Genomic DNA, 19,569 nt, shown 5'->3' with positions numbered 1-19,569 from the left:
TTTCGGTTGGCACGTAAATACATATTCCGCTGAATTCGTACTTGGCAGATTTTCTGAAATTGTGTTACGATTCAATTTGCTTGTTTATGCCTTCATTTTGGAGGTTTCTTTTGGTAGGTTCTTTACTTTGTTTGGTTATTTCATTAAGGCAGTTCACGTGTTTCTTAGCCACCACTTTGAATTAAAATAAAACTGATTGTAACGGAAAAAGAAAACAACATATATAATGAAATAAAAACCGTTTTGTACTGTTATCACGATTTTCACGTGTCAAGTAGAAGATAGCAAATTTTCCTAATACCGAAATTAAAGCCATTTCAAAATGAATTCAGTCAAATATAGAGTAACGCGTTTTTATGAAATTTCTTATCCCACTAGATCAAATCCAGAAGTGAACCAGTTTAGAAAATTTCATTTCTTAAATTGTAACTACCGAGAGTGGAAACTTGGACGTTTTATCTAATATCCAGAGTACTAACTGCGAAGCCACGAAGGTCGTTAATGGCCAAAGAAACTGCAGTTACGATTCCATGATACCCATAGCAATGTAGTTACATATGGATATTGCTCTGAGTGTAATACTAATATCGTGGTTTATTAATACCGACCGGTCATTATGAATAAGGACCAAGAGCATCTGCGAAGTTGATAGATTTATTAATTGTAGCTATTCTGACTGTTGACACTGTGGCGACTGCACGTGGACCAGTTGATAAATCGCGTGACTTCATTATTTGGCCCGGACACTATGAATAATTCCGTACTTCTCGCGGGTAATAACCTAACCAAAACACTACAGCTCATTTGTTTTTATTATTTTGATCAAGACAGGATGGACATTATTCACAATGACCGCGAAAAATTATTAATCATGCCGTTTTTATTACATTGCCCATTTGATGCGCGCATTATTCATAGTGACCGGCATTTCAAATTGTATGTAACATATTTATAGCAATTAATTATTTTAATTTTTGAGTTTATTGAATGCTAACCACCACGATGTTCAATTAATTTTGTGAAATTACTCCACTAGTTTGTTATAATTATTAATACGAAGATCGAACACTGAGAAAACTAATCATTTGAAGCTAAATATTTAGTAATTTGCCGTGAATGGCAATAGAGCCTTTATATATCTCACCACTATTGCTTGATACTACATTCTATGTATAATGTAATTTATGTTTTTTAATTAATGTGTTTGAGATAAATAAAACAATTTTATTTATTATTATAATCAATTTGTCCGCACGTTATAATTGATATAGCAATTACGAAAAACTTAATTAGAGTGACTCTCGAAATTTATTTATGCTCCAATTACCTGAGCTCAGTCTGCGTAAGCTCTTCCGCGTAGACTGTCTCGATAAACCTTATTTTATATTATTTTATGGCAAACTAAATTACAGCTGGGGTTTTAGTATTACATTGCACTTAAGGTCTTTTTACAGTGTGCGGTCAGCGCTGTATAGCGCAGAGACACGCTATCATTGTGGTGTGACCAATTTGTACTGTAGAAATAATTATTTCAACATATATATTTTTTAAACACAATAAGTATTTTGACAGTTTTTTGTTTTTCATGCACTAATTATTTGTTGGAACTTTTTTGATAGGATTTTTGTGTTACTAGATTTCTCGTATTAAAAGCATTCAAGCTGAAAGCCTGGTTTCGAATTCGGGCTTGCATCACTTGTATTTTGCGGAATCTATGTGCGAAATTTAATTTAAAATTTACCATGAGTTTTTCGGTGAAGGAAAACATCGTTAAGAAATTTGCTTACTGCTGCAAAGCAATTTAATGACGTATGAGAAATTCCCAATCAGCATTGGACCCGCGTGGGAACTACGACCCAAGCACACCCATTCTGAGAAGAGGTCTTTTATCAAACTATCAACTATTATCAAAATACTCAGTGGCAATTGTTACTTAACACTAATAGCGCTATCTCTTACAACACGTGTTAAAATGAAAATTAGCACAGCTGGTCAGTCATATTATACGACTAAGGCTCAACTCACACTGGCGCAGAGTCGAAGCGTCGCGTCCTGTTTTTCAACTCCACCGCCAGGCGACGCGCGTCGACGTGCGACGACGCTCGCATTAGTGCGCCGGGATCACAGTTTGGTCGCCTCACGGCGCCCAATCGACGCGTGTCAACGCGCGAAGCCGCTCGAATGCTACCAAGCGTCATAGTTGCAAAACACAAATTTGTACCTTAATAATTGGAAAATATAGATGAATATGCTATAGGCGAAAAACATGACGCGTCGCGACGCTTCGACTCTGTGCCAGTGTGAGTTGAACCTAAAGGTGCCTTCAGGTGTGCTCGATTTCTGAATTCGTTACTAATCACCTCTGTAGGGCTAGCACGTCAGGGCGCGGCTTGCGCGACGGCGAATAATTGGAAAATATAGATGAATATGCTATACCTAGGCGAAAAACATGACGCGTCGCGACGCTTCGACTCTGCGCCAGTGTGAGCTGAGCCTAAAGGTGCCTTCGGGTGTGCTCGATTTCTGAGTTCGTTACTAATCACCTCTGTCGGGCTAGCACGTCAGGGCGCGGCTTGCGTGACGGCGACATATAGTTCGAGATTTCTATGCGAGATAAGCAGTACCTCGCGATTCATGTCGCTCTCGCGCAAGTCGCGCTGTATGGCGTGCTGTTAGCGATCGAGAAATCGCACACTTACTCTTACTTACTTACGCACATTTAATGTGCAAAATATCATGTTTAAAATCGGACAAATGTTTTATTTGCAACTACGCCTCATTTAAATTTCACAGTGTCGATCGACAAAAAATACGTTGTCAATCATCTGATGCCTGTCCATTTTCTCATTGTCTCCGACCACTGGTTGACCATGAAATAATCGACCAAGTCTGTAGGCATCTTAAAGATTCCAATAGAATGCATTTCTTTGTGTGTGTATTAATCCTTTATGTAGAGCTCCTTGTGAAAGAGTTCGTCCAAGCAAGTACTGCCACCTTATTATTCCTACCGCTATGCAGTAATGTAGTAGTAATTATTGCATTCCTGTTTTGAAGGGTTAAGGGTGCTTAGTGAAATTACAGGCGTAAGGGACTTGTCAACATATGCCTCACAGTGAAGGGCGCAGTGGCAGTGCCCATAAGATGTTTGCGATGGACTGTAGCTTACTACCAGGCGTAAGACTTTATCATGAAAAAAAAAATTCGAGTTTTGTTTGTTGATCCATTAACACTTAGAAATCATTTGGACCTTGTACAACGGAAGATTGCTTAGATATATCGGCGGGGTGGGGCGATGACGAATAACGGTCCCGAGTACGATACACGGTCATACATCAGTTGCCAGGCACACCCGCTCTACCGAATATTGACTTTTTTTTTTGTACTTGCGCCAATATTTGTTACATATTTTATTTATTACAAGACTCAAATATTTTAAGGTACTCTTCAGTACAGACGTGTTATAGTGGACTATTCCACACTGTTTAAAATTATCAACTTTGAAATAGACTCAAGTGAGATCTTAAGCTACGCCTTGTTTAAAATTGGCAGTAAACGTATCCAAATAGCTTTTTCTCTGCCATGTACCACTAACAATGTATCATATAATGATCCTATGTTTACAGCTCATAACAACTTTTCTAAAGATTTGGACTTATTCTCCAATAGTCGCTATACTTATTTAAATATTTGTAAGGAGAAGCTGAATATGTTGGATATTTAAGAATCTCATTGTTTCTATGTACGTGTAACATGACTTTTTGCTATTGTTTTAAGTGCAATTTTTTATTATTATTATGTTTAATAGTCAGTTAATTTGTAAGTACTTTATTTATTTCGCAAAATGCTGACATAGGAATACAAATTTACCGCTATTGTAATGCATGTTAACTTTAAGCATCTTCACAGTTAGTATTCTGTAGCTATGCCAAAAATAAATAAATAAATATAAATAAAAATATCCCTTTAGATACACTCATCCACTCACAAATTTGTTCAAACAGCAATTTTGAAAACTATGTAAATGAGGTTGGGTGCAATTTCTATGCTGAGAATTTAGTTCTAATAGTAATAATGCTCAAATTACTGTTTGGTGATAGAAAAAGATAAGGTGGTAATACTCCCGTGCACAAACTCTTTCATAAGGAGCTCTGCTGCTACTATACTGCTCCTACTGACTTTTGGTTCTTGGAAATGAAACAATTGTTTTGTATCTGAATAAAGAAATATAGCGTATATTCGTTTTTTTTTTTTCAAACAAACCAACGTTTCGGACCTTTTACAGGTCGCAATGTTAAGGCGGACTGACAATGTGTTTATAAGAAGTTGATTTTGATTGTTTTTTTTTGTAACTGGCTGTGACCCATTAAACTTAATGCAGTGCACATGTGCCCGGATTACCACGGTAGGATAATATAGTGCACGCAAATTGACCTACACCTACAAGGTGATCCTACTTACAAATCTATAGGTAATAACCTCTGATCGATGTATATAACATTATTTACCTAATTATTATTAATAATAATCATTTATTCTGCCCCATTCAATTACAATTTTAAAAATACATTTAAGTGAGAGCTTACGGGATGGTGCTGTATCTTGGGACACCAGGTCTCCGACCCAATATTAAATAAATTACATATTTACTGAACAAGAATAATAATAAAACAGAAAAATACTATGAAATTAGGTTGACCTTAACTGACCTTGTCTAGGTTAGAGTAAAGTTGTGTGCGTGTGTGCGTGCGTTTATTTTTGCATTCTATTTTGTTCTATATCTTTGATTAACAACTGCTTTGCTGCGGTAGTGCAGTCAAAAGAAGCTAAAAATACAACTATGTTGTTTAGGCTAGAAGCCTTCATTTTTAATAATTCCGAGATTTTAGAGCGAGCTATTGTTATTCACTCTATGTATATATTACTGGAAATTTATGTACATATATATTCAGCCTATCCGATCCGTGGTAATAACTAAGCCGAAGGATTCCAAGTTCGTGCTCGAGAATGAGCTCGTAACATTGTGCTTGTAAAAGCGCTCTTTTAACTATTATATCGAACACGGTAGGCGATGGAAATTCGGGTACTACAATTTTGGTTACTGCTATAAAACTTGCTACATATTCGTATCAGTCTCAGGGGTTTTATGAAAAGAAAAAAAATAGCGTACTTATACTGCTGTAGGGGTCATTTTCGCGTTAGTTTGCTTTATCTCATTTCGGTGGCAACTTTTATCACTGGAGTATTCTAGAAGTATTATTTAATATTCGAGTGTAGTATCCTGGAACATTTAAAATTTTCGATAATATACAAGAATACTTAAGTATTAATTAAAAATTGCCACCAAAATTAGGTAGAGAACACTCTGATCTGAAAATTACCTGTAGACAAATATATTTCTTATTCTATTTGTCCGTATAATAGGCCGCACGACTGTGTTACGTATTTTGTAGTTGGATGTGCATTCAAAGAATATGGTAGACGAGTAAATTTAAGTTTTCAATATAAATAATTAATTATTTTATCCACGGCCATGGTTTTTAATAAAATTTTATTGTCTGTAATAATTAAATTGAAAGTTGTGCCATTCATAGTTGATTACATCGAGCTTTTTTGAGGCTCAAATTAAAAAAAACACGATCCAAGTTTGTAAAATTTGATTGGTTAATATACAAAATATTCAGGCGTTACTTTGCGCAAATTCGTATTAATAAAAATGGAAGTAAATTAATGTGGTACTCACCAAACCCAATGAAGGTTAAATTGTGCAAAATAATAGCGGTAGTGTAGAATTTTTTATCTTGGAAGTTATTGACGCGCCTTCCCTCCGCATAAAATTAATTAATTAAATAATACAAGCGCAATCTCACACACCACCAAAACACACTTGACACGTTTTTCGTCTCTCTATGAGGCACTCTTCGGGGCTATTGCTTGTTGAACGCTCGGCCGAAGAAAGAATTTCTTCGTCAATCTTTCTACTATTGCTAGGCACTCTCTTCTCTTTCTTCCAAGTCAAGTTCAACGTCATAGTCCACCGCTACTTCACACGTTTCCAAGGGATGTGAACCGTAGTCATCACGATATTTTCTGTCAACATTAATTTGAACCCGATTTTTTTTTATTTCATTTATTATCCGCTTTTCCCTTTCCATCATTGACGTTGGCTGGGGTTCCACTCCTGTTTGAGGATATTCCAAAGATTCGTACGAAGAATATAGTGGAATTCCCTGTCTGCAGACTTCGTCTCGGAACACTATAATTTTGGCCTTTTTAAGGCAAGAGTGAATAGGCATTATTTTGGTACGCATGCTCCATCGTTGACCCCATCGTGACTTTCATCAGTAGAGCTGGTACGACAGGGCGCGACTTGCACGAAAGACGACGACATAAAGTGCGAGATAAATATAGCAATATCTCGCGCTTTATGTCGCACTAAATAAACAAAAATTAGTTCCCAAATGACAATTAGCCGTTCTCAATAGGCTCTCCTCTTATGTCCATATAATACTGTTAGACATATCTCATATTACTAGTAATTTAAGTTATATCGTATTAATTGTTGGTAGATACACAAAGTATGTACAGACAACAACACATCAAGCTACACATTTACGGATCATATTCTGTTGCACTGGACGCGATATTGGAATAAAGTGTATAGCTTGTTGTGCTTTTGACTGTACATTTACATAGTACGCATATCGAACTCAATTGGAATTGCGTGTTTATTAGTTTAACATGAATATTTGTTAAACAAACCGCTTCGTTAACGCCGCTAGTTATTTCACTACCAATTTTCACTATGGGCGCTACTTACAATTGCTATTTTGTGTTTGTCTGTTACAAACGTAGGCACTAGTAACGCCTCGCAGTTGTTTCTTGGCTTGTATTTCTTTGTGTTCGTAGCTATATTAATTTTTTGGCCAAATTGGAGTTGGACTTTTTAAGTACGTGAAATTTCGTAGTACCTATTCAAATTTAGAAGTTCACTGTTTCAGGGTCATATTCCAAAACTCTACTCATTGCTCAAGTCAGGATCAGTGTATGATTTTAAGCACTGGAAATACGACCCTAATGGCAGGGACTTGAGTATGATTTCGAGTGCTTTAAACCATACTCAAATCCTGACTTGAGCATTGAGTAGAGTTAGAAGTCTACTCAATGCTCAAGAGGTAATACGCAAAAATAGAGGTAATACTCAAAAGGTAATACGACCCTTAGTCTCTATGGAAACTTGTACTTGTGACTTTAATTTATAAGCAGTGCTCGGAATTGAGGGATTTAATTTACCTAAAGTATAAACGTATTCTTAGTATGGACATACACTTTTCATCGTTAATGGGTATAAAATTTATTTTGTAAACATTTCCAAATATATGTAGGTGGCCTCATGTTTATTTTTTAAATGGCTAAAGTTTTTAAATACGTAAGTAACTATAGAAACGCAACTACAATAATATTTTTTGAGACAATAATTTGTAGCAAATACTTAAAAGGAAATAATAATTTGTCGTCGATGTAGGGGAGACCAGGGCTGGTAGTTCCCGGGGTAAGCTGTTCTCACAGCAACAACTCTGCAAGAAAAATATATAGCAATACATGTGAAGCACGTCGTTAAAGCGTTGGGTGATGCGCATTGCCGGCAGCCATTTCAGTTACTCCGGCGACGACGGAAGTGTGGCTATGTGCGTGGAGCTGTCAAACCATCACGTAAGTACATTTTTTGTTGTTTAAATTTTTTGGTGTCTTTTTTTATTATGGGCCGATTCTTACGTGACTTTTCTAAATTGTAGTGACATTGGTAAGGATCTTATTGTTTGAGTATTTTTTTCATAGATTCTAATACTTTGCCGGTATGTCAGTTTTCGTATAAAAAACGTAATTTGGGGCTATAAGTTCCTCTCTCGGTTGTTCCTAGGAACAACTTCCCCATTTGACCTGCAATCATACTTAAACGTCTCATGGCCATTTTTTTTTGTTTTGAGGATGCGAAACTACAAACGGGCTCATGTCAAATATTTAGACAAAATAATACAGTCACTTATGTGTGTCTCAACTGTGATTCAGATGAAGGAATGAGCGTTGAATAATATTACTGTTTTTTTTTTGAAGTTAGTTGTGCATAATATAAACATTACATATTTTATAAAATTTATTTACACCTATTTTACATTACATACAATTATAAAATAGGTGGTTTTATTTAAGAAAATCTTTGTTATTCTGTCATAATCTTTGTGGAACAATTTGCCTCAAAGGCGGAACAACGCGCCCCAAAGCTGGGCTGAATGTTCCGCTCAGAAATTTGTCAAAAATTTGCCTCTATGAAAAAGACTATTGAGATATTAGTAGAAGAAGACTATACTATTACAAAAAGCGGAAAACATTTGTTCAATATTTCCACATGTTGAAAACCAAATCCTTAATTTTCAGTATAAAACTTCAACTTATTTGAAAATCGGAACGATCAGCCCCGCTTCTCTGATTCCAATAAATAATATGCATATTCAAATATACTCTCGGACACATAAATCGAGCCATATTTTTGCATTTTTGTCTTAAATGACTAGAATATTGTTTAAGCTTAGGGCATTTAATACTGAAAATGCAAGGTAGCTTGAATTATATGTCCGGAGTGTATAATCAGTTCCGAGAATACCCGAGATTTGCAGAAGGGAATGTCCGCGTTATTCTTTAGGTTAGCTAAATTAACTCCGTCAATATCGATCACAGTTTATGAGTTCGTTACGCTCACATAAAGAATTTTGAGGTTTAGAAACTACAAGAGATGTGGTCTTTAAACCGCATTTAGTTAGCGTGGACTGTAATAATAATTTATTTCCATGGTATGACGACATCGTTGGCTCAGAGATTTATACTATGGGCGGTGGATGCAGAGGTCCAATTTCCGTGTAGTACCAATTTGGGAAATGAACTTTTTTAAATTGGTTCTGGTCTGGGTATTCTAGGAAGTGCGTCAGAGGGAATTCCTGTGCTCTACTGACTCATATATTTGAGAATTCCGTGTACTCATAGTACTAGTAGCAGTATCTCTACTCATTCATAGGGTTCATTCAGAATGCAGACGCGGGCGCGCGGGTCTTGGCGTCTTCCCTTTCACAGTGCCGAAGCGGCTACGAGCGGGGAGATCCGCACGTCGAAATCGCAAACAGATGCTTGACCAAGCACTGTGAAAGGTACAAGCGGACCGAGCCAATAGATCGAACCGGCCCGCGCAGCTACTGTGAACGCAACGAGCGTCTACTTACATTTGATTTACATGCACCTGCGTGGGCCGCCAGTCTGAATAAGGCCATAGAGATCCCGCGCTTTATGTCGCTCTCGCTCATGTCACGCCCTGTAGGGCTAGTACAACACGGAGCGATTTGTTCGCGAATGTGCGCGAAAGTGCGATATTTCTTTGCGAGAATAGCAGTATCTCGCGCTTTATATCGCTCTCGTGCAAGACGCGCCAGTACCTCTCGCTGGCAGTTCAGTTCACTTCCAGTTGAGAAGTCCAAGGGTTCAACCTTTGTGGAATCTTGTACCTCTGATTTTAATTTCTATGTTACGCATGTTTGTGAATAATTAATAGCAACACCTCGCGCAAGCATTGATGAAAAGAATTCTTGCAAAAAGTGTTAAATCTTCTCTCATTCATATACTTATATATTTTCTTTATTTCCAATCACAATGGCTTTGATGTAAATAAAGTTCCACATAAAAGCTTAGACCGCGTGTGGAACCGGAACAGCCTGTTGGTTATAAAGCCGCGAGTTTGAAATGAGCCGGATACGTCTGCACATGTCAAGCGAGCTGTTTACAAACACCACCCAACCTATCGCAACGCAAGCCGGAGACGTGGAACGCTCAGAAGGAGATGGCGTGACGAGTTAGATGTTCATATGAGATCTTAGGAAGGGAAGGGAGGGCGTTGTCCTGCAATGTGCCTGGCAGAGATTGCTATTTAGCAATAAGGCCGCCTGTTGTACACTGTATTTTTGATTGTTTTGTATTTTTGCTTGTTTATTGTGCAATAAAGAATATTGAATTGAATGTGGCTAATAACAGCTGCAGAATGAATGCAATATAAAAGTTTCACGTAAATGTATTAAGCGGGCTCCAAATTGTGATACTAAGCAACGGGATGAACAAGTCGTGCGCCTGGTAGTAAGCGACAGGCCTGTCCATAATAGTTGCGGTACCGCTTAGAGCTTTAAATCATAAAGATCTTGGGGCACTGCCGCTACGCTCGTCACCCTGGGACATAAGTAGACCAGCTCCACGTGCGTGTAATTTCACCATCGCCCTTATACTTCAAAACTGAAACGCACTAATGGTCATATTTCTGCTTGGCGGCAGAAATAAGTTAAGTGGGAGTACTTCTCTGGACAAACTCTTGCACAAGGAGCTAATGTGCTATTGAAACTACACAAGACTTGCCGAATGCGAGAGTTTGGATCGTATTGTCTACATTTCTTGCCTGTTACTGTCAAAAAGATCAAAGGATTCTCGGGTAGTTTCGTACTCGCTCCATCAGTCGGCCGACATTCGCCGAAATAAGTGCGTAAAAATGCCAATAAAATGGAATCATGATCTTGAATTAACATTTCTGGAACTTTATCAAAGTCATCCTATAGTATGAAACCCGAATGAACACGACCACAAAGATCGAAATAAAGTTAATGATGCGTGGAAATGATGCTAGATGCGATAAGTGCAGAAGCCTTAGCGAAAGAATAGAAAAGTCTCGGTCCACGTCATTTATTTACAAGTAGGAAAGAAAAGGCTGTAACAATAAAATAATAAAAGGATAAAAAAGTACTATTGGTATAAAACTCTCCTTACTAAACAACCCAGACAACACTTACCCCAAAAGGGCCTATATACGTATGTCTATACGATTTAAAAACAGTATGTGAAGTTTGAGTGTTACGTGGGGGTGATTTATAAGCACGTCCTCTCGTTTTGGGAATTTTAATGGGAGTGATGACGGAACAAACCACCATAAGAATAGTGGAAGGAAAAGGAAATTCGAAAACGATTCAAAATTTTAAAAGAAAGTGACCTGCATGCGTAGCATGGCGGTATTTATCATGCGATATGTGATAAACCTTCCCGTGACATATTTATTGCAATCGATAAAGCTATGTTGTCATTATTAAAATATAATTTTTGTTTATTGCGACTGCATCGGTAAAACACCGTACTAGCGATCTTCGTTCTTGTGTTTATGTGATCATGAACGGTTGTTATATATTTTGAAAAACAAGGATAGCGATATGAAATTGCGTATTTCGTATCTCGGTCATTTAATCATCGCCGCGAAAACTATAATTCTTTTAATTACATCATTGTGAAACGACGAAACAAATAATGGCGGGCTACTTTAGTTACAGTTTTTACATTAATTAATTTTTTTAAGTTATTATTTATATATTTGAAAGTACTTTACTCACACGTATAGAACTGTACTAAAAATGTTCTCCTCACCTTTTTCCAATAATTAAGTATGTAACAACCTTTTTCTTTTTATTGTTAATTTCGTTTGACTCGTACATTTTTTACGTTGATAAAATTGCCGTGCAGAACTTTCAAAATGTTTTAAAATCAGCCGTGGTCTTGAGGCCATGTTTGGCACTGCGATAAAATTTTTACGTTGACAAAATTGTCGTGCAGAACTTTGAAAATGTTTAAAAATCAGCCATGACGTTGCGGCCATGTTTGGCACTGCGATATTCTTTCGCGGTTATAACCAAGTGTGCGCGGTGCGTCAAAAATGTGACGTCAAGGTACTCGCCATGTTCGCTATTTTGATCAAATTTAAAAATGGCGGTTTTATCACTCAAATTTGACGTGGCGGCATGCTACGCGCTCTGGAACTAGTAAAGAGGGTGATAAAAAGATGAGATAACGATGAAGGTGGAATTCGGCATCTGTTTGGGGTAGCGGTGATTGTTGTTGTTGATCGTGGAAACACGTTTTAAGTGTATGAACTTTATTGCGCAAAATAGTTAAAATTATGTTACGTTAAATGTTAAGTAATCTAAAATGTTATGATTGCACCCGATCTATACGACTTATTGTAATACACTAAAGTACAGGCGGTCGGCGGCGCGAGACGCCAAACGCTTATGTTAAAGGTGTTCGATTACATCGATTCTCAGCGGGACCTGTGCTAGGACCGAACCACCTCACACTCGTACTTGATCTAAAGCCTTGAACTATGGCCTAAATCTACTATTTAGAAGAGACCAAATTGCTTGAAACTGTACATTGTCACTTATGAGTACGGTATTATGGTACCGAAATTTTTTTCTCATCCACTATTCGCCCCGACTTTTTGTTTTCTAACACTAACAACAGACCCTTTGTAATTATAGACGTTTAAATTTAGAGGGAGCTTGTGCCGTTTCACCAAAGGGGTATCGTTTGTTCCCTCCATACCGCATCCGTTTAGGTTCAATGACTTTTGTAAGGTTCATAACGTAGTACACTCTTATTAATAATGAGAGTGCTGGATCGCCTAAAGACTGAATGCGGAAGTGTGTAGTAAGTAAGAGAGTAGACACACAATGTGACACCTGATGAAGTATACGGATAAAAAAAGGAATGCTTTCATGGTTTGGTCATGTAGAAAGGATTGAAATAGGTCCAAGGGTTCGCACGCAGCGTTTCGCTTCCACATTTATATAGCGAACGGCTTAGTAGTGGAATTATCTACCTATAAGACTTGGGATGACTACAATTTGGTCCTTTTCAAGGCGAGCGTGAATAGACGTTATTTAGGTGGGCATGATACATCGTCGACTTCGTTTTCCATCAGGTGAGATGGAGGTCAAATGCGCACTTATTTCTTTATTAAAAAAGTTGGTAGATGGCACTGGCGAGGCGTCCCTATAACTCGATTCCCACTTGCCTAAAATTTTCCACGTATCATGTAATATCATTAATATTTTAAAGTAATTTACTACATTTTGTGCTTAAGTTTACGTGTACAACAAAATTACCCAGTGAAATACAGTGTACTGGTATCTTGTGTGCTAATAAGTTTGTTAAGGCAAGTGTTTGTTTCGTTCCGACTTTACTAAAGACAATTTTCACGCCTCGCTGCTGGTAGATGGCATAAATAGCTGGTGAGGGAAGCGCAGTGGTAGTGTCCCTCGGGTCTTTACGATTTAAAGCTCTGTATGGCACTTCAACTGCTATGGACAGGCGTGTCATTTAACACGACTTGTTCGTGCTGTCAATGGTAACATAAAAAAACTGGGTAATTGGTATAAAATACTGGGTAACTGGATTAGACTACCAGAACGACGATATTAGCTTTTCGGGGCTTCGTAGAACATCCACATGAGAATAATTTCAGAAAACTTTGTTTTTGAAATGGGTGTGCCGGGGTACGAACCTGGGACTCTTCATCTAGCACCCACCACCACTAAAAAGAAATAATCTCAGTACAAAGTACTAAGAAAACCGACCTCAAAAATTCGTGGAATTGCATCTTCCCCTAGTTTACCACCCTTAGAGGTGAAATATTTTCTTCAAATTTAAATAGAACAAATTTAAATACTGAGGTACCCTCTTTCCAGTAAAAATAGAATCTTCAAAATCGGTTCACATATATCGCGTAACATACATAAAAAAATACAGTGGAATTAAGAACGTCCTCCTTATTTTGAAATCGGTTAAAAAGGAATCAAATTGAACAATTTCATTACGCACTGCGACACCCGTTGATTACAGCTGAATTTTTAAAGCCAGCAACACGCATTGATAATAATTTAAATATGGAGTATTTATGTTCATCGTTTTGACAATATACAAGATGTATTAAATAGTACCAAGAAAAAACGGGCTTGTATAAAAAAAAAAAGAGACGAGAGAGGAACAAACGAAACAAGCATGTCTGGTGCGTAACTTATGAATAGAGCTTACAATCTATGTCTACCCCAGTGGGAGACAGGCGTGGTATGTATGTATTTAACTTCAAAATTCTGCTGTCATGCCAGCGAGGTTATGGAAATATCGATCTTTAATCGATTTCCATAGGATTTATGCATTTATCGATTTCTTAGGTTTTCGCGATTGTTCCAAATTAGAAATGGAACTATCTTTCGGATCTAGATTTGTTTTGTTTTTTTTAATAAATCAACATTTTGGGTCTTTTACTGGTCCCACGGTCACGGCTGGCAGTTACATTATGTCGTCGGCTAAATTCGTAAACTTCTAAACCTCCATTAATGTGAACTTTAAAATAGGAACAATAAACAAAATTACTAGAAATAATTATATGACAATCAATTAATATACTTTATTTTATAACTAAAAAAGTACAAAAGTTATTATTGTAAATACCAAATTTTTTATTCATCAATGAACATTCCAATTTACGCTAATTTTGATTTGCAAAATATTTTATTATGCCACTATTATTTTTTATTAACAAGGAAATGAAAATCAAACATTTACTTTACCCTGCCGTCCACTAGCTAAAACGCGTACTAAGTTTCAAGTTGTCAAATATCCGTTATCAATAGCCTTAGATCTCAAAATTCTCTATTAAAAACACTTAAAAGTGCTTAAAGTTACTTAACGTGTCCGACATCTCAGAAGTTACCCTAATGATGCGTAGCTAAAATATCATTAAACAATTTCGATGTTATAAAACTGAGTTATGGTTTTTTACGATATCTCAAAAAAATGATTTTGTTACGTAGTGATGTTTTCGTTAGTGCCCTTAACGTTAACCAAACTAAAATTTGTCGTACCAATATTTTACGCTGCCGCTAACGGCTTCAACGTATTAAAACCACTAGTTTTTTTTCCCGCACACTCCTGGCCCCGCCTTAGGGAAACCTTGTGTCGCAGGTATCATGTACGCACACATAGACAACCACACATTACACCCAAACTCACGAGAGTAATACACGCAGGCTATACAAATATTTCTCATTGGCCGGGAATCGAACCAGGGACCTCTGCGTGGCAGACCAGCATGTTAACGGTTCGGCCATGGAGGCGTTACACACATCGACCATTTTAACAAAACTGTTGGATTAAACCTCATCACAAAGTACATTAACATATGCAATAATATACAAAACTCATTGTTAACATGAATGCGTTTATACTTGACCTGGTTTTTTCGTAATTGGCAATTTTATTACGTTGCATACTTTTGTGAAGTGCTATGTAAGACGCACCACACACCGAAACAATAAATGTTGTATAGTATAAAGTTTTTGAGAACTATAAACTTTTCCGTACGTCTGTATCATAAAGAATATAACACACATGTTATACAGAGATATTAACCCGTTCATGTACAAAAAACGACGTTTACCTAACGTGACTATAATTTTTTCCCTTCGAGCGGGACGCCTGTAAATTTATTATTGTTTTAAAAATAAAACGCATGTTTGCGATAGTTACAAAATGTTTAACGATTAAAGAAATTTACAAAAAAGAACTAGAAATGTTTAATGATCAAAAATTTAAAAAAAGAATTAATCCTGTGTAGTCTGGTGTGCTGGCTTTATATAGCTTTCGCTATCGCGCATTTTTTTTAAATTTTTTGTCACGTGTGTCCTGTTTTGTCAAAGCGGGACATTTCTAGTATTTTTGGGACAGCGGGACACGGAACTTAAAAGCGAGACTGTCCTGCTCAAAGCGGTCACGTTACGTTTACCATAAAATTAAATATCAGAATATGATAGTACGGAGTACCCCGTTTCGCGATACGGATTCTATTGTACGATTTCCAAGTGCTTTCTTGCTGTATAACAACGTACTGACAAATTTCAATTATTTAAATTGAACATTTTATATTAAATACAAGCACTATGGCACAAGGAAAAGTAGTGACGTTTTTGTGTGCGGTGTTATTTAAATACTGTCTATGAACAGGTTAACTTGGCGCGATTTTGACTTTAATCCAAATGTCCCTTGAATTTACTACCTCTGATGTGCCAAATAAAACCAGCTTGACTGTTAAACCTTCCTGGTTTTAAGTTTCTAATTTTTTTTTATAATATCAAGTCACAATGGTAAGCTACACGCCTGTCCATAACAGTTGCAGGGCCACTCAGAGCTTTAAACATTTGAGGGGTACTGGCACTGCGCCCGTCACCCTGAGACACACTCGTAAGTTGACAAGTCCCATGTGCCTGTAATTTCACCAGCCTAATAACGTAACAACACCCTGGCTAGTTTAAGAAGTATTTTAGTGATATACGTTTAAATATTGTTTATTCTCTTTTAATTTGTCACTTCATATAAACATTAAATATTTCATTACCACTGCATAAATGTATTCTTTTTTTAAAGCCTATACTGTCCCACTGCTGGGCAAAGGCCTATAACTTATGCTTAAATATAAACTTAAGCTTATTTAAGTTTAACAGAAACTGGTTTCCCTCAAGTTGACTTACTCCACAATGACGTTGGTAATGACATCTTAACATGGATGTGTGTGTTGCTATGCACTATAAGTGCAGTATAGAGATAGATGCTAATGTTTGACGCAAAAAATTGCTGTGCTGGACATACTCAATTCTGCCTCCAGTCTGTGGTGCCCTTATCTGCACTTAGCTTAAATGATTTAATTGTGTAGATGGATTTATTGATTAATGTCGGTTAATATTAATACATTGCGTTCGTAACATAGTGTATTTTTAGTTCAATGTAAACATATATATATATCGATGATTTTTATTGTGCACTGGCCTAGCGTGGTTTGTTTGTTCTGTTTGTTGTTTTTAGTTTTTAACCGACTCCAAAAAGGTGGAGGTTTTCAATTCTACTGTATGTTATTTTTGTGTATATGGTACGCGATAACTCCGGTTTGTGAACCGATTTAGATGATTCTTTTTTTTTGTTGGAAAGAGGGTACCTCAGAAGTGGTCCCATTTAAATTTGAACAAAATATTCCACCTTTAAGGATGGCAAACTAGGAGATGAATGACTTTTGAGGTCGGTTTTTTTAGCACTCTGTATTGAGATTATTGAACAAAATTCGTGCCCATCACTAGGACGATCCATTATAATTGTAGTAATAATGTGCTAGACACCTACACCAGTTACCTGGTCTGAAACTAGGGATTCCCTGTACTATGAATACCAGGGCAACGGAAATCACCCCGAGGCAATACTGACGTCCACAAACTAAATCGGCTAAGTGACAAATGATCAAATAACCGTTTTAAATAGCAAAAAATGGAGCACAGAAACAACAAATTGATCCTACCGAAAACTGAACTTCTCATCCAGCGCCACAGTGTAAACCGCTGAAGTCCACTTCTGAACAATAGCCAAGGGGGCACAGTCACTTTATTGCGCGTAATCAGGAGCGTACAGCAAAAGAAGAGATAACTTTTGTCTTCGGGCTCATGCTATGCCTGCAGGATTGCACGCGCAATCTTGCACGAAACGTCTTTACGCGCGCACGAGCGATTGAGTGTCTCTGTAAAACCCGCTATTGCTTTAAATTTATTAATATAATTTTTGTATTTAATTTACATATTATTTTGTTTCAGGTAATTATCCTGCTTATTCGTAGCTGAAGTCTATATTCGTGAGTTTTAAGTGTGTTATTTTAGTTGTAACCTAAATAGATTGTGTGCAAGCTGTATCACTCCATTTTTTTACCTAGTGTCTATCGCTTTATCCACCTGGCTTACATGCTAAAGTTAAATAATCTTTTTTTATGGGTAAGCAAATTACACTTGAAGTAGTCATATTGATAAAAAACACTGCTCATTCGTGAGGCAAATTCCCCTGAGAAGAATCAGCAAGAAACTCTTGAGGTTTCAACGCTTTTATCATTTACAATATTTATTTCAAACATCATTGATCGAGACAATCTGTAAGAGCTAAACAGGACACTACCGCGGATTTTTGTCATTTAAGTACGCAGAAGCTGTAGTTTTCCTTTCACTATAGTTTTAAACTTCGTGAATTTCAAATTTTAAACATCCACCGGAATCTTTTTTTTTATGTTATGGATCCGTAACATTGATTGCCCTTTAAATTAATTTGTGATTTTGGGAAGACGACTGTCAAGTACAAGCTGGTTTATTTTCATTTCTCATATTAAGTCTCACAAGTTGTCAAAAAAATCTATTTTTCTACATTTTCATGAATGTACTGTGACACTTTTGTAAGAATGTTAATATCTTTAAACTTATCTCTCAAAGGCACTAAACTAAAATTATAAAAAAGCAATTTCGTTGTATACGTTCCACGCTGGACATATCTACTACACTGGGTACACCCACCATACAATGTATCGTAAATTAATCCATCCAAAATCCACCATTGAATCAATTGTCACATAAATTACACTCATATGTTACAATTACTATATTACAGCTCCATGCTGATAGCAAGAAAAGGCTCATAGCTTTTCTACAAAAACCGGCACAGGTGTTGTCTGACAGATGGCACGCACACCTGCCAATCGACCCCACATCCTGTATACGGAGCTGTAGCGGTTTAACACCTCCCGCATATTCTAGTATAAAAAGTTAACTTTCCTTTTATTACTTTCTTGTTAGCTTTGGCGACTTATTTCCTCCATTTCAGTCCATTTAAAATACACGTAAATTACACTTGCATGATTTTCAAAGAAAATAATAAAAAAACTTTTTAATTTTTTTATTTATCATACATCCGAATGGGTCAATCTATTTACCAAACTTTAAGGTAGTAATATACAGAGAGTTGATAATACCTCCCACTGAAATTCCGGAATCATTGTACTATATTTTGTTCTATGTATGTGTACGGTAGTGCATTTAGAAGAAATAAAAATGTTTCGTTGTAAAAATTTTTCGTTTTTAATCATTTTGGGATTTAGGTAAATAGAGTATATTTACCTATTCAGTATCTGATTATCAATATTTTTTAATTTAATTTTAGCATACATGGACGAACCAGTCGTGCGCCTGATGATAAGCTACACGCCTGTCCATAACAGTTGCAATGGCACTCAGAGCTTTAAATCGCAAAGATCTGAGGCGCTCTGCTTATTCGCGCAATTTAAAGAATTTAAAAAAATTGTAGTATTGAAATGAAAAGTTGTTATATTTTATTTTCTTTATCTTTTTTTTGTCCTTTGATTTCTTGGATATTAATTTTTCATTGTGTTTTTCCACTGTCTTCATTGTCGGTACGTTCGGCGCCATCTTGTTTTTTGTTCTATCTTCTTGTTTTTGCTATTTTCCTGATACATCACTTTCGCTGCATCCACTCGCATCCGGTTTTAATATTAAAAACTCATCAAACAAACACTCCTCAAAAATGTTTAGGGATCAAGGTATTTTTTGAAATATTTGATTACCCTATTGAAATAAAATATAAATATTTGTATATAGATTTATTAAATTATTTATTTTTTAAGTTATTAAATTGACCAAAAAGCCATTGGTGTCTAAAAAACCTAATTTTCAGCAATTGGCAAAAACATGCTGAAATACTTTTGATGTTGTGTACAACTGTTTGTTGTTTTTACTTTTTAACTGACTTCAAAAAGGTGGAGGTTCTGAATACGACTGTATGTTTTTTTTG

The 19,569-nt window shown here is 36.5% G+C and overlaps 1 protein-coding gene across 2 annotated transcripts in view; it reads left to right on the top strand.

The window, feature by feature from the left end:
• Positions 1–19,569, top strand: part of LOC113237246 (serine/threonine-protein kinase NLK) — a 239,800-nt gene that overhangs the window by 60,009 nt on the left and 160,222 nt on the right. The gene's annotated exons all lie outside the window — the stretch shown is intronic.

The sequence above is a fragment of the Hyposmocoma kahamanoa genome, unplaced genomic scaffold (assembly GCF_003589595.1).
Source record: "Hyposmocoma kahamanoa isolate Upper Pololo Valley unplaced genomic scaffold, ASM358959v1 93, whole genome shotgun sequence".
Lineage (NCBI taxonomy): Eukaryota > Metazoa > Arthropoda > Insecta > Lepidoptera > Cosmopterigidae > Hyposmocoma > Hyposmocoma kahamanoa.
This window is presented reverse-complemented; position numbering and strand designations above follow the sequence as displayed.